Genomic DNA, 15,480 nt, shown 5'->3' with positions numbered 1-15,480 from the left:
GCAACTTGTAGTAGGGTTTCTAGTTGTTTTGAATTGTTTAATGTCATCATTGTTATTTTGGATAAAGACATTGTGCAAATATGTGATCTTAAAGTACTTAAATAATGTTTTGGTTAGGAAATGTCATCATTGTTTACCTTGTTTTAAGTATTGGTTATGTAACTTGATGAAACGGGCAAAAACTAGCAGAATTACTGATTTTTATTATTGAATTGCTGCAAAATTGGTCACAACGTGCTGAAACAAGTTGAAAAATCGCTTAAACGAGCTGTTACGTGCTGAAACGAACAGAAAAATCGCTTAAACGAGCTGTTACTTGCTGAAACGAATTGAAAAATCGCTTAAAGGAGCTGTTTCGTGCTGAAACGAACTGAAAAATCGCTTAAACGAGCTGTTTCGTGCTGAAACGAACTAAAAAATCGCTTAAACAAGCTGTTTCGTGCTGAAACGAACTGAAATATCGCTTAAACGAGCTGTTTCGTGCTGAAACGAACTGAAAAATCGCTTAAAAAAACTGTTTCGTGTTGAAACGAACTGAAAAATTGCTTAAACGAGCTGTTTCGTGCTGAAACGAACTGAAAAATCGCTTAAACGAGCTGTTACGTGCTGAAACGAACTGAAAAATCGCTTAAACAAGCGGTTACGTGCTGGAACGAACAGAAAAATCGCTTAAACGAGCGGTTACGTGCTGGAACGAACTGAAAAATCGCTTAAACGAGCGGTTACGTGCTGAAACGAACTGAAAAATCGCTTAAACGAGCGGCTACATGCTAAAACGAACTGAAAAATAGCTTAAACGAGCTGTTACGTGCTGAAACGAACTGAAAAATCGCTTAAACGAGCTGTTAAGTGCTGAAACGAACTAAAAAATCGCTTAAACGAGCTATTACGTGCTGAAACGAACTGAAAAATCGCTTAAACGAGTTGTTACATGCTGAAACGAACTGAAAAATCGCTTAAACGAGCTGCTACACGCTGAAACGAACTGAAAAATCGCTTAAACGAGCTGTTTGTTACGTGCTGAAAAGAACTGAAAAATCACTTAAACGAGCTTTTGCTGTTAAAACGAGCTGTAACGTGTTGGAAACGCGCTGATTCGTTGGTTAAAAAACTGACTCAAAACCCGTTTTGACATGTTTCTACCTTGACCTGTTCTAACCCGAACCTGTTGACCCTAACCCGTTCCGACCCGAACCAAAACAACCCTTTTTTTGTGTTTCAACCCTAACCCGTTCCGACTCATGACCCGTTTCAACCCAACCCAACCCAATTGACACCTCTAGGTACAACCTAAAATAAATAAATTACCTAAATCTTCTAACCAGTCATATGGATATAACTCAAAACCATCTAAATCTACCCAAACGAACCTAGATTGGTGACGGTAGGGCTCCATCTATACCCAAATCTTCAAACCATTCACATAATGGTTCATCACGCACACAATTACTTTTCAGTTTCGGGTTGTATAACCCTTTGCACCCACCCGAATTCAAAACAATAAAGGGTGGTGGCGGTGTTCTCGAATTAGACAAGGTACCAGTATGGGTTTACCGAGAGTCTGAAGAAACACTAACCGGACCCCGGGCAGATTACGGGTAACCTGGGGGTTAGATAGATGTTTCCCACGAGGGGTTAGACCCGGCAAAGATGGTTCTTCTGATAACCTGCAAAACAGACACCGTGAGCTCGTCACTGAGAAGGGGGGGGTTCCTCCTTGTGACCACCCTCCGGCGTGAGAATCAGACTAGATTGCTCTTTAAATATAAATGTATATTAAGAGATTGCTAGAGCAGATATCAGGTATAATATGTAATACGAGATAGTATATGATGATAATATGATGAGATAAGATGATCATACCATTTGGGGTATTTATAGCCGAAGGTAGGTTTCCAAGGAGGTGTGGCCGGCTGAATAGTATTCCTGTTCTACCAACTGTGGCCTACGCACGTGCCCTGCTGGTAGTTGGTGGGTAGGCAGCGGCTGACAGTGACCAGGCCTGCTGTGTACTATTCCTTTTCCACCAACTGCCGGCTATACACGTGGTATGACAGGAGTTGGTGAGTAGGCAGCGGCTAATAGTGACATACAGTACGAGAGCATGCTGCTCGCCATACTGTTGTCAATAAGCTGTCGTATCTTTAGTCAGATCTTTTGCCCATACCTCGTCAGGTACAGTACAAAAGATCTTCCCGTATCGCACGGACTGGCTTTTGGGCGGGAGTATTCCCCCTCCCGCCTTTGTGTGGGATTGTTCCCGGCTTTGCTCATTCCTTCAGGTGACACTGAATGATTGAGAGCTAAGTGCCTTGTGCGTGTAGCCTTGCTGCGCGGGTTGCCTTCCCTGATGGCTTGTATCCGCAGCTGCGGGAAGAGGCAGAGTACTTCACCATTGGGAGGCATTTCCTGCGGGAACAGCTTGCGTACTGCGCGTAAGGACGTCACGTCTCTGAGCATGGTGGGTCCTGCGTATCCAGTTGGTTTCTGCGCAGACGTCTCTTTTGAAGGTGAGTCTTGCGGGTCCAACTGGGCTCTGCTGGGACCTACCTCTTCAAGTTTCCCCAGTCCAATGTTCTTCTCATGAATGTTTAATAAAGTGAGGTGAACTTTTGGACTTAAGCAAAGGGTTTTGAAAAGGGTTTTTTAAGGTTTTCCATGGGGATTCTTCCCGCGGAAGTCCTTGTCACTTGCAGAAATTCCCGACTTTCCTGCTTGATATTTGGGTATGATGCGGGTAGGTCCGTAACCTTCTCGCAAGTCAGGAGCGTTGAGTCCCACTTGTGTGGATTCTCCATGAGGTTTTGGTAGTTTTGATCATAGTGATCAATTATGTTAAAACCACCAATTCCATCCTGGAGCTACAAACAATGTAGTTCTCGACGTTCCCGCTATGCGGGGATGTTATTTCCGTTTCCGCAAGCATTGCCCAGAAGATCCTTCTTGGTTTCAATTCCCTGCGGAGCGCTAGGTATGTGAAGGGTTTTGCCTTGACACTGTACCCGCGCTCGTCTTACGGTTACTTTACTTCCAAGGTATTCCTGGCGTCAATTCCCTGCGGGTGCTAGGTATGTGAAGGGTTTTGCCTTAACACTGTACCCGCACCCGTCTTATGGTTACTTGGTTGCCAAGGTATTCCTGGCGTCAATTCCCTGCGGGTGCTAGGTATGTGAAGGGTTTTGCCTTAACACTGTACCCGCACCCGTCTTATAGTTACTTGGTTGCCGAGGTATTCTTGGCTTCAATTCCCTGCAGTGCTAAGTATGTGAAGGGTTTTGCCTTAACACTGTACCCGCACCCGTCTTATGGTTACTTGGTTTCCAAGGTAAGGAGTATTTTCCCGCTTACTTTTGAATCTTTTTGAATTTTTGAGATTCGAAGAGTTGGTGAAAGGATAAGAACAGTCCAAACCTCTGAAACGTCGTGCGACAGTTTCTTCTGACTGTGTCAGGACGTGCAGGAAGTTATGGTGACGTGACAGTACATGGTCATTCCAGACGCTTTTTCAGGCGCGTGGGCGCGATTTTTCGGGCGCGTGGCCGCGAAATTAATGGTACGCGTCCTTTCAACAGCTGTTGCCAGCTTGCTTTTTGCCACGTGTCATAGTTTCATTGCACCTTCGATTTCTCTCTCTTCCGCATTAAATTCATCGCATTAATTGCGATTAGTATATAAAGGGGGAGAGGGTTCTTTGTAATCCACACTTTCACTATTCTCTTCATCTTCAAAACGATTTCCGGCGAATACTCACCTTTCAGTCGAGCATTCTCTTGAAATCGTTTTCTTCTTTCATCTGCAAGATGTCTTCTCGTGATCTCGAATCTACAGCCCAGGAGGCTGGGGTGTTTGCCGATGACAAGAGTACTGCTGGCGAGTGCCAGTGTGCTCTGCCTGTCGATCTGTATCAGTACATCGTCAGGAAGTTCATGCTCGAGTCTCTCGAGCCTGAGTTTCCTGAACCCCATCAGACGGTGTATGATGCCCCCAGAGGTAAGATCGGGGTATATGCTGCATTCTTTGTCTATGGGAATCTTAGGTTCCCGTTGACAAAGTTTGTGTACCGTGTCCTGGAGAGGCACGGTGTGCACCTGACCGAGGTGCATCCGATGGCGATCGCCAAGATTCGCCACTTCGAGTGGGTGTGCCGGATACTGGGCATTGAGCCCTTCGTCGACCGCCTGATGACCTTCTACTCTTGGAGGTGCATCCAGGGGTGGTATACGCTGATAACCCGAATCAAGGGTTTGAAGATTTGCGCAACCGAGCGCAGTCTTCGCTCGTGGAAGCGGGAGTTCTTCTACATCTCCGCTCGCGCCATCCCCCTTGCCATGAAATTCAAGAATGGGCAAGCACTTCCCAGCCTTCACGCCTCCAACTACCAGGAGGCGGAATGGTTTTCGAAGATATCCCGAGTCCAATCTCCGGTTTACCGGTTTGCGGAGTCCGGGATGGTGATGCTCGGGATGAGCCGGGTGTGGAAGGATGCGGATGCGCAAAAGATCCCAATCGTCCTTGAATACGGTTCGAATTCTGTTTCTTACGGTATGCTTTGTTTCTTTTTGTTGATTTAGAATTTCTTCTAACTTCTTTCCTGTTTATTTCAGAGGGGAACGACTTGCAGTCGCTCATGTACCCGCGGGAGGCTGACAGTCCCGCTCGGATGGGTACTCGCGCTCTAGACGAGAACGAGTTGCCCATCCTAGAACAAACGGCGGATCGGTTCGTGGAGGTCTACCCACTAGGCCACGAGATCCTTAGCGCCAGGCGGCCAGGTAAGGCGCTATTCAACCCTCGACCCCTCAATGTTGAAACCTCTGCTGGAATTCCTCTAATCTTATGTTCTGATGAGGAATCCGCAGATGGTCCTCCGTTGGTGCGGAAGAAGAAGGCTGCCGGCGGGAAGGGGAAGGAGAAGGTGGCCTCCACTGCCGATCCGGTGCCTCGGTCTGACTCAGAGGCCGAGAGCGAGGAGGTGGCGGGGAACCCGGGTGGTGATAGGACCACTGCTCCGGAGGCTGCGACTGTCACCTCCGGAGAGCCCCGGATGACGACGGTGAGCGGCGCAAAAAGGCCGGCTCCATCGGGTTCGTCCCCGCCTGTCCGCACTTTCAGGCTCAAGAAAACCCGTAAGTACAAACTTCCTTTATCTTTAACTTCATAGCTTTCCATCATTAATATTTATCTTCTTTGTGCAGGCGTGGATGTTGACGCATTCCAGGGTGGAGCGCAGAGGAGTATCCCTCCGCCCATGACGGTAGGCTTGGTCAGCCTACCTGAGGCGACGACCCAGGCGGCCGCGCCTGCGCCTGCTTCCGCTGGTTCAGTTGCTCACTCCGTTGAGCCGACTGTTCCAGCTGTGATGACATCACCGCCGGCTTTCAGTGCCATTTTTACCGCATCTTTCACTGAGCCGGCGGTTACTTTTGCTGCGAATTCCGCAGCGGCGACCGCAGCGGCTGTTACCATGCCTCCTCCGTCATCGGCAACGACGGCCGATCCTTCAGGTATGCATGGGGCTTATCGCCAACCTCTGCCTCCTTCCCATCTGCCTGACCTCTTGGATGGATTTCCCTTGGGTTCAGGTGATGGGTTTGGCGGCTATCGGCCTGTTGTTGACCCTACAGGTGCGTAGGGTTCTTTTGGCCCTTTTCATATTTTTATCATCTTTTCCTAACTGCTTTATGTTTTTTGCAGTGTCGGATTCCAATGAAGTGTATGTTCCACGATGGAACATCCGCCGAGGAACAACCCTTCGCACACCTGAGGAGTGCGTGGAGTGGGCTCGTCACGCAGCTCCCAGTGGTGCGTTGGGGGAAGCCATGGCTAGCTACCAGGAGGGTAGGCTAACCAATGAGCTTCGGGTTCTCCTGGCCCGGATGCAGCCGCGCGTCGAGCTGCTTTGTCGTGAAAACGACAAGTTAAAAGCAGCTCGCCTTCAGGAAGTAGCTCGGGCGCGGGCTGTCCGGGAGGAGAACGTAAAGCTTACCGCAGTGGCTGCGGAAAAGGAGAAGGCCTTCAAGGCCCTCGAGGTTGAAGTTCAGGCCCGGCTCGAGGCCCGTTCCAAGGCTGCCCAAGCTGTTAACGAACAGCTTCGGCTGGCTAAGGAAACTGCAAGGAACGCAACCGAGAGGGCCACCAAGGCTGAAGCTGTTGCTGAGCCTCTACGCGTGGAGAATGAGGAGCTTAAAGCCAAATTAGAGTCTCTCCAGCAGGCTCATGATGCCTTGGCGATGGAAGACGCCAAAAAGCTCCAGGAGATCTTGGACCAGAGGGGGGTGCTTGACCATACTGAGCGGAAGCTAAAGGGCGTCGAAGAGGCTGCGGCTAAAGAAGTGTTGCTTGCCAACCTTAATAAGAGTGAAGCCGAACGCGCCCGTAACGAAGCTCAAGCTGCCCTCCAGGAGGCTCTGGTTGCCAAGGAATGGCTTCTTCGAGAAGCGTTGTCTCAGGTATGTTTTCACGTCTTTACGCTTTTCTTTTTAAATAGAAAAGGTTCTGATACTTGTATATTTTCTTTTTTGTAGGTTGTGCATCGGGTCTTCGCAGATACGTCTTATGACGATGCTATGAGCGCAGCCCTCAACGCTTCTCATGAGGATGGGGAAAAGGCCGGCTTCCTGCTTGGTCTAGGGTTCGTTGAGAAAGGCATCCCGCCTTCCAACTTCCCTTTGTATAATGTTGATACTGAAGCTGTTTACGACCAAGCAGTGAATCGGTATGCCGCCTTCCCGCATCCGGTGGTGGAGAAGGTGAACCAAGTTGCTGCTGCTGATGATGGGCTAGCTATCCTTAAAGCTTTCCTTGAACTGCCACGCTCTACTGTTGGTGCTGGTCCAAGTGGAAGTGGCCCTGAAGCTTGATCCTGAAGATCCCTTCCCACTGCTAGGATAGATTTAGCTTGTATAGATTTATATTCTTGTAGGCGGGTAGTTACCCGGCCATTCTTGTAATGAATGTTATGAAATATAAATCTTTGTGCGGGTAAGACCGCTACTTTCACTGGATTCCTTGCTTTATAAACGTTATATGACTTGCATACTTTAGTTTAAATTAGCAATTTTCCAAGTGTTTAGAATAAGTTAACCTTTGAACGTGGTAGATAATAGGTTGAAGTTTTGCTTCCTCTTTCGTGATTGTGCGGGTAGGACCGTCACTTGCACTTAGTAGGATGGCTAAACTTTACCTACATCTGACCTGCGTGGAGGTTTTCCTCATCTTTTTTGAAATTTCTAAGTGTTTAGGATAAGTTAACCTTTGAACGTGGTAGATAATAGGTTGAAGTTTTGCTTCCTCTTTCGTGATTGTGCGGGTAGGACCGTCACTTGCACTTAGTAGGATGGCTAAACTTTACCTATATCTGACCTGCGTGTAGGTTTTCCTCATCCTTTTGTTAGAAATACTCTGTTTTGAATAAGTTAACCGTTCGACGCGCGGTTGTCAATAGGTTCGGTTTCCTCTCATGATTTGTGCGGTTAGGACCGGCACTTTCATTTAGTTGACCAAAGTTTACCTATGACTGACCTGCGTGAAGGTTTGTCGTTTTTTGGGTTTATGCGGGTTTTGCCGCCTTCCCCACGCAACGACTTTCCACGTAATTATGCGGTGAAAACCGGCATATCCGTGTTGAATAAGTTAACCGTTCGACGCGCGGTTGTTAATAGGTTAGTGTTCAGTTTCCTCTTATCATGATTCATGCGGATAGACCGGCACTTTCATTTAGTGGGATGACTGAACTTTACCTTTAACTGACCTGCGTGAAGGTTTGCCGTTTTTTGGGTTTATGCGGGTTTTGCCGCCTTCCCCACAACGACTTCTTTCACACCTATGTATGCGGTGAAGACCGGCATCAGTGTTGAAAGTTAAAGTATAAATGTAAAATTATCAGCGTCGATGTTCTAAGGAGAATCATTTCCATTAGAAGTGGCTCTGGGCATTTTCTTTACAAATTTGGAATTGATCTACATGCAAACTGTGTAATTGAGCTCCCTTCCATGTTGTTGGGATGGGAGTGCCATCGAGCCGATATGCACCTGGTTCGGGATCTCGTTCTTTACGCAGCATGTAGTCTCCAACATTGAAGCTGCAATTTTATTCGTGTTTTCCCCAACTGGGGTTCTACACGCATCAGCCTGCTCAGCGTTCATTGCGCCACGAGGTGCGCGAGCGTCCCATCTCTGACAAATGCTTCGACCACGGATGGCGCCAATGAAGAAACACTAACCGGACCCCGGGCAGATTACGGGTAACCTGGGGGTTAGATAGATGTTTCCCACGAGGGGTTAGACCCGGCAAAGATGGTTCTTCTGATAACCTGCAAAACAGACACCGTGAGCTCGTCACTGAGAAGGGGGGGTTCCTCCTTGTGACCACCCTCCGGCGTGAGAATCAGACTAGATTGCTCTTTAAATATAAATGTATATTAAGAGATTGCTAGAGCAGATATCAGGTATAATATGTAATACGAGATAGTATATGATGATAATATGATGAGATAAGATGATCATACCATTTGGGGTATTTATAGCCGAAGGTAGGTTTCCAAGGAGGTGTGGCCGGCTGAATAGTATTCCTGTTCTACCAACTGTGGCCTACGCACGTGCCCTGCTGGTAGTTGGTGGGTAGGCAGCGGCTGACAGTGACCAGGCCTGCTGTGTACTATTCCTTTTCCACCAACTGCCGGCTATGCACGTGGTATGACAGGAGTTGGTGAGTAGGCAGCGGCTAATAGTGACATACAGTACGAGAGCATGCTGCTCGCCATACTGTTGTCAATAAGCTGTCGTATCTTTAGTCAGATCTTTTGCCCATACCTCGTCAGGTACAGTACAAAAGATCTTCCCGTATCGTACAGACTGGCTTTTGGGCGGGAGTATTCCCCCTCCCGCCTTTGTGCGGGATTGTTCCCGGCTTTGCTCATTCCTTCAGGTGACACTGAATGATTGAGAGCTAAGTGCCTTGTGCGTGTAGCCTTGCTGCGCGGGTGGCCTTCCCTGATGGTTTGTATCCGCAGCTGCGGGAACAGGCAGAGTACTTCACCATTGGGAGGCATTTCCTGCGGGAACAGCTTGCGTACTGCGCGTAAGGACGTCACGTCTCTGAGCATGGTGGGTCCTGCGTATCCAGTTGGTTTCTGCGCAGACGTCTCTTTTGAATGTGAGTCTTGCGGGTCCAACTGGGCTCTGCTGGGACCTACCTCTTCAGAGTCCAAGACAACCCTCACCTCCCTTAAAAACCAAGCGAGTTATCTTATGATTAATTAATCAAATTTATCCAATTATGAAAACATGAATTGTGGTTAAAATTGTCACCCCTTTACAACAAACTTGACAAGTCCATTGTACCAGTTCAACAATAACATGCTCGTACCTAGACATAAACATCCTTTTTATACCCAACATTTATACCGTATGTTGGCATGTTTTCGAGGGTATAAAGACATGTTGCTTGTCTAATGTCTACAACATGTTATTCTTCTTGTGGGCGGAGAATAAACCTAAGATTGCCCCCAAAACTCATGGCCTCCCATAACTTGGAAACATGCACATGTTATGAACTTTTTTCACCTAAACCGCATATGTTTTGTTCCACATGTGCTTATTGTTTCTCCTCACTTTTTTTTTTCTAATCCATTGCTTTTATCTCCTTCAAATTAGGTGAATATCATCAATCATTAAACCACTAGTCTAGTCCATATTCCTAAGGATTATTGTTACTAGCTGGGTTTAATATACAAGAAGTAGTCAACAAAATGCACAAGGCCTCAGGCCCATGAAAATAAAAAATTAACAAGACTAAAATGAAAACACCAAAAAGAAAAAGCCCAAGGGTATATGATCCAAATATCCAATAACATTTGTTATGTACTTTTCGATAGTTCTAATGTTGTTGCCTGTTGGTGCGTTTGTGTGGGTTGACTTGATAACCCATTTTTGTTTGTTTTCTTAATCCTATATACATTTATGGTATTATACTTATACTTAAGATTAAATATCAATGTCGGTGGCATAGCAATGTGGCCATCGTAGCATATCGCAATCCTGATAGTGCCACAACATCGGATAATATTTCTTTAAATATACTATCTTTTTTGTATCACAAGTTATACGAACGGCGATACTGTTTTGAACGGTTACTAATTTATTTATTTTTTTGCTTATTGTCGGTAGCATACTATTTTTGGGGCATTTAGTGTATTAATTTTGCATCACAAGCTATATAAGTGTTGATACTATTTTTAGCGTGTACTAATTTATTATTATTTTTGCTTTAGTGCCTTTTACTATTTTTTTAGTGTCACTATCGTATCTCTTTTTTTTAACATAATTTTTTTAATCACAAGTTATACGAGTGTCAATACTGTTAACGGTTACATATTTATTTTCGAGATTTAATTCAAGTATTGTAATGAACCTTACCGGTACTAAACGAATGAATGTCATTGCGTCACTACGACACAGGGGATTTTGTTAACTAGTTTAAGTATAATTATATACAGTAGACTACCAAACTAATAGTGTGAAAATTTTAAAATAAAGCAAATGTAGCTATAAATATGAAATATACTTTATATGGCTATAATGTAACACCCTTGGCAAACACAACATCGTTCTACGCTTAGACTATTTCACATCGGCCGTGGACAAGAGAGATCCTTGGTTCATAAGTAATGTCCTGCCTCTTAACATCACCAACACGTTTTGGGCTTAGTTGGCTGTGGAGCACATGAAAACTCCACGGTTAAGCTTGCTTAGGTGGAAGTAGTACTAGGATGGGTGACCACCTGGGAAGTCTCTACCTGGGCAACCAAAAACAAAGCCGTGAGTTCCCGGATGGGCAACCAATCGGGGGCAAAGCGAACAATATTAATGGTACGAGAGGCCGGGGTGTTACAGATGGTATTAGAGCCACTCTTGTGTCGTTCGGGGTGATGAGACATGCCTCATCGAGGACGATGAGTCCAAAGGGGGGTTGTTTGTAACACCCTTGGCAAACACAACATCGTCCCACTCTTAGATTATCCCACATCGGTCGTGGACAAGAGAGATCATTGGTTCATAAGTAATGTCTTGCCTCTTAACATCACCAACACGTTTTTGGCTTAGTTGGCTGTGGAGCACATGAAAACTTCACGGTTAAACGTGCTTATGTGGAAGTAGTACTAGGATGGGTGGCCACATGGGAAGTCTCTACCTGGGCAACCAAAACAAAGCCGTGAGTTCCCGGATGGGCAACCCATCGGGGGCAAAGCGGACAATATTAGTGGTACGAGAGCCCGGGGTGTTACATATAAGCTTGTAAATGAGCTGAGCCAAGCTAATTTAAATTGGATTTGAGTTTAACTTGTTTATTTTAACAAGCTGAAATGTACCAAGACGGGGCACAAGGCGCTCTTGTATTTGCTTTGTAACCATTGAAAAGATATCAAGTTGGATATATATATAAAAGTAAAACACTAGCTCCGCGAATGTGGGGTTTAAATCGAAACAAGATTTTGTGGCCTTTTCACGACAATTGTTAAGAAAAAAAAATACTTACTACAAGTTTTGAACTCATGATTTATTCTTTAGTAACAACCAACACTATCACCACACCAATACATTACTTCGAGTTTACCTTACTCATTACAATATATCTATATATAATGTTTTTTTTCGAGCTTAGAGGCCTTAATTAAGTGTGAGCCTAAAGCTTTAACTTGTTTTCGCTGTCTCACAAGCCACCCCTGGTTATCGTCATTCTTAACTATGGTTCAAAAGAAATATAATGTATAAAAAGGTACCTAAAAATCTTTACATAAAAAAAATCCCTTAAAAACCCCAAAAGTTTGGATCGGTTTCAGATTTTAAGGAGATACGTGTGATAGATCCAATGATTTTTGAACCCAAGTACCGAAGATGACTCGACTTGGACCAACATACCCCGGCATCAGTCTATACTCAAATAGGTGGAGGTCACTTTCAAATAATATTTATATACCATCATTTTTGGTGCTAAAGGGGGTGCGTCGGTTTCGAAGAAATAAAAAATATGGATTAGTTTTGGCAAGAAGAATATGTATTGAGGAGCTTGGTTATTTAAGTAAAAAGTGATGTCACGTTACCGTTATTTAGGCAGTGTGGCATCAGGTATGGCCGGGTAGTCGACGGTCACAGGCCCGACATCTTGTTAGGCCTGAATTTTTTTAAAAAAAAATTATATGTATTTTTATGAAAAAAATTATGTATAACCAATGTTTCAACATAATTACATAACCACTAACTTGGTCTAGTGGCAGAGGTATTACCTCTAACCAAGAGGTTGTGTGTTCTAATCTTATTTGAGACATTTTTATGTTTATTTTTAGACACAAGTTTTTTACACAACTCAAATAATAACTAAGTAAGCTCACTTCAAATTAAATTGTTTAAACTAAAAAAAAATGTTCCTTTTACTTAAGGCCCAAAAAAATTCGTCTTTGGCTAAAAAAAAATCATATTTTCGGAGCCGTCCTGTGTGGCATTAGCTAGCTAACCTATAAATCGTATGTAGTGTAGGGATTTTAAGTTTTAACTAACCAAGTTCATAATCATTTTGGTTTTTATAAATAGATTCGCTGGATTGAAAATGTTTATTCTTATTGATTGGATTTGAGCATGGTCACACCACCTTGAGCCCGTTTTCTAATAAAGTTAGATTCTAATAATCTAAACTATAACTTATTGACGATATTAAATGACACTGATAATATGATGTTCAATAAACCCCACTTTCGGTTACGTTACCTAGAGCAATCTCACTCGTAAAATCATCATAAAGTTACACTTAAGTCTAAGTCGATTATGCTTACATGAATAATTATAAGGCTAACCGGTATACACCAGTGGGCAACCCCCACTAGTCTGACGTGGCAGCCACATAACGCCCCTCGCGAGAGGGGTCTCCCTGTAACACCCCCCCCCACCCCCACCCAAATGATCATGCGTGACCTGAGGGCAATGTTGTAAAAGTTGTTAGGCGGTCCTAGGCGGTCAACTGAGGAATTGCGAGTACTCGGGAGTAGTCGGGGATTACTCGAAAATACCTAAGGAGTACTCGGCCGAGGCGGGGAGTAATCGGGGAGTACTCGGCTGCCTACTCGGGAGTTTTACAACATAGCCTGAGGGTACTGACGGTGGTCAGTATGGTTATTCCCTCCTCATTCTCCTTTAAGCCAATCATATATTATTATTATTATTATTATTATTATTATTGTTGTTGTTTTCTTTCTTTTTCAATTGTTTTTATTATTAAATTATGGAATTGTGGAGAATCATAGAGAATGATGTATTTCTTGGTTGAAGGGTGATGTTGAATGTTAGGAGGAAGCTTACGTGATAAAGACGTGGTAAGTGAGGAGAATGGTGTTAAGAAGTATATACCCCGATGCCTGAGCGATATTAGGGAAATGTAAATTCATTGTAAGTAATATCATGAAAAAATAATCAAGTGTAAATCCTTATAATTGTCGAGTGATATTGCACTTGACAACGAAACAGAAAGTATATGATTTATTTGTTGGATAGGGTTAATGTAAAAAACAATAATTTTGTGAGAAACATAAGAAGAGATCCAGACTCTTGGATCTAGGATCTGACGGTTGAGAATAGTAGTTTCAAAAAACCGTATAGTTTCCTATTTATATGGTATAGTTTCTTATTTAGATGGTGTGCTTTATTTTAAAGCATTCTCACACTTCTCACAAAACAATTGTTTTATATTTGAACCCTCTTCTTATTTGTTTTATTAAAAAAAGTATATGATTTATTTGTAGTTCTCTCTCTTTGAAAAGATACGTGAAACAAACAATAAATATCTTGTGGTATTTTTATGCAAAGTTAATTATGAACAATTGATTTACAAATTAACAATACACCTAAAAACAAATATTAAAAAAAATTCTAAATTATTTTTGTATTTACGCCTAATGCCTCCATGAATTGAATGGATGTATACATGGAGTAACTAGATGCATGTACGCATGTCATGTCGCATTATCAAGTTTAAACATTATTATTAACAATTTATTGTATTTTATGTAATTTGATTATAAATTGTTAAAAAACACAAGGGCACATGCACCAATCATGTGGTGGCGTTGATAGCCGAAAGACAAGGGCACATGCACCAATCAGCCGGTGTCCCGATGATTGAGTGTTATGTGTCTTATGTCCAAGGCTTGATTCAAAACTACTATCGAGCTGGGGGTCTCACCGGAAGCAGCCTCTCTATCCCTATGGGATAGAGGTAAGACTGTCTACATCTTACCCTCCTCAGACCCTACCATAGCATTGCTATTGGTGGGATATACTGAGTACGATGATGATGATGATTATAAATTGTTAAAAAACACATTTTTATGAAATGAATTAAAATATATTATGATGAGATTATGAGAGTCCCTATGTAACTAATAACATTCAGAAATATATTTTTATAACGGCAAAGAACTTTTAGAAATATTAATCGGTGATTAATGATAATTATATTTTGTTAATTGTTGACTGGTGGGCCGTGACTGGCTTTTTATTCAACCTTCAACTCATGTTATCTTGTCATGCTTCCAAGGGTCTCTTGCCTTGAACCTACAAAACATATTTTAACTTCTTCTACTTAACTTTTAATAATTAAGATTTTCAGATCGAATTAAAATTTGTTACATATATTAACAAGTTTTAGTTCGGTCTAGTATACCATGGAATTAGACCATGAAACTGAAAATTATTTTGTACCTTAAACTGGATATGACATTTAACTATCTATATAATTACCTACCATGAAATTCTATATGTCGCTCTCACATTGTTTCCCTCATTCTCTAGAATCACCAGATTACTTGATTTCTAAATGGAGGCTTCTCATGCATTTGACCCGAATTCGCGGGTATGGGTCTTACCAAACCCGGATAGTCTTTAAATGAGTTACAACATCTCATTTTTTTGTGACACTCTTTCATAATCAATCAATTATTTTCGTGGGTCATGGGTTTCACCAAACCCGGATAACCCTTAAACGGGTTATAATATTTCATTTATTTGTGAATAACCCCTAATCATCAAAGAATAATTTTCACAGGTTATGGGTTTTACCAAACCCTAATAGCCCTCAAATGTGTTATAAGATTTCAATTATTGGTAAACACTTTCATCATCAAACATTAATTTAATTTATCTCATTTACATGTTCTCTGTTGCTGGTCTATCATCTTCATCGCGTGTTAACTTCCGATACTACCCTCTATCGTCAACTACATCAATGTCCCCTTTTTCATTAGACAAATATTTGTGTTCATGTTTGTTCATTTAAAAAATCAACATGTCTGTGTTCGTTTATGTTTGTTCGTTAAAAATCTAAAAACATACACATCTCAACTGAAAAAACCCAAACGCTAAAAAATATAATAACAAACTAATATATATGTATTAAATTAAAACAAAACAACGTTAAAAAATAAAATAAATAATC

This window comes from Bidens hawaiensis, unplaced genomic scaffold (genome assembly GCF_021521415.1).
Source record: "Bidens hawaiensis isolate Kalapana, Puna unplaced genomic scaffold, B.hawaiensis_p1.1 tig00001087_1, whole genome shotgun sequence".
In the NCBI taxonomy this organism is placed as follows: Eukaryota; Viridiplantae; Streptophyta; class Magnoliopsida; order Asterales; family Asteraceae; genus Bidens; species Bidens hawaiensis.
Note: the sequence above shows the minus strand (reverse complement) of the source record.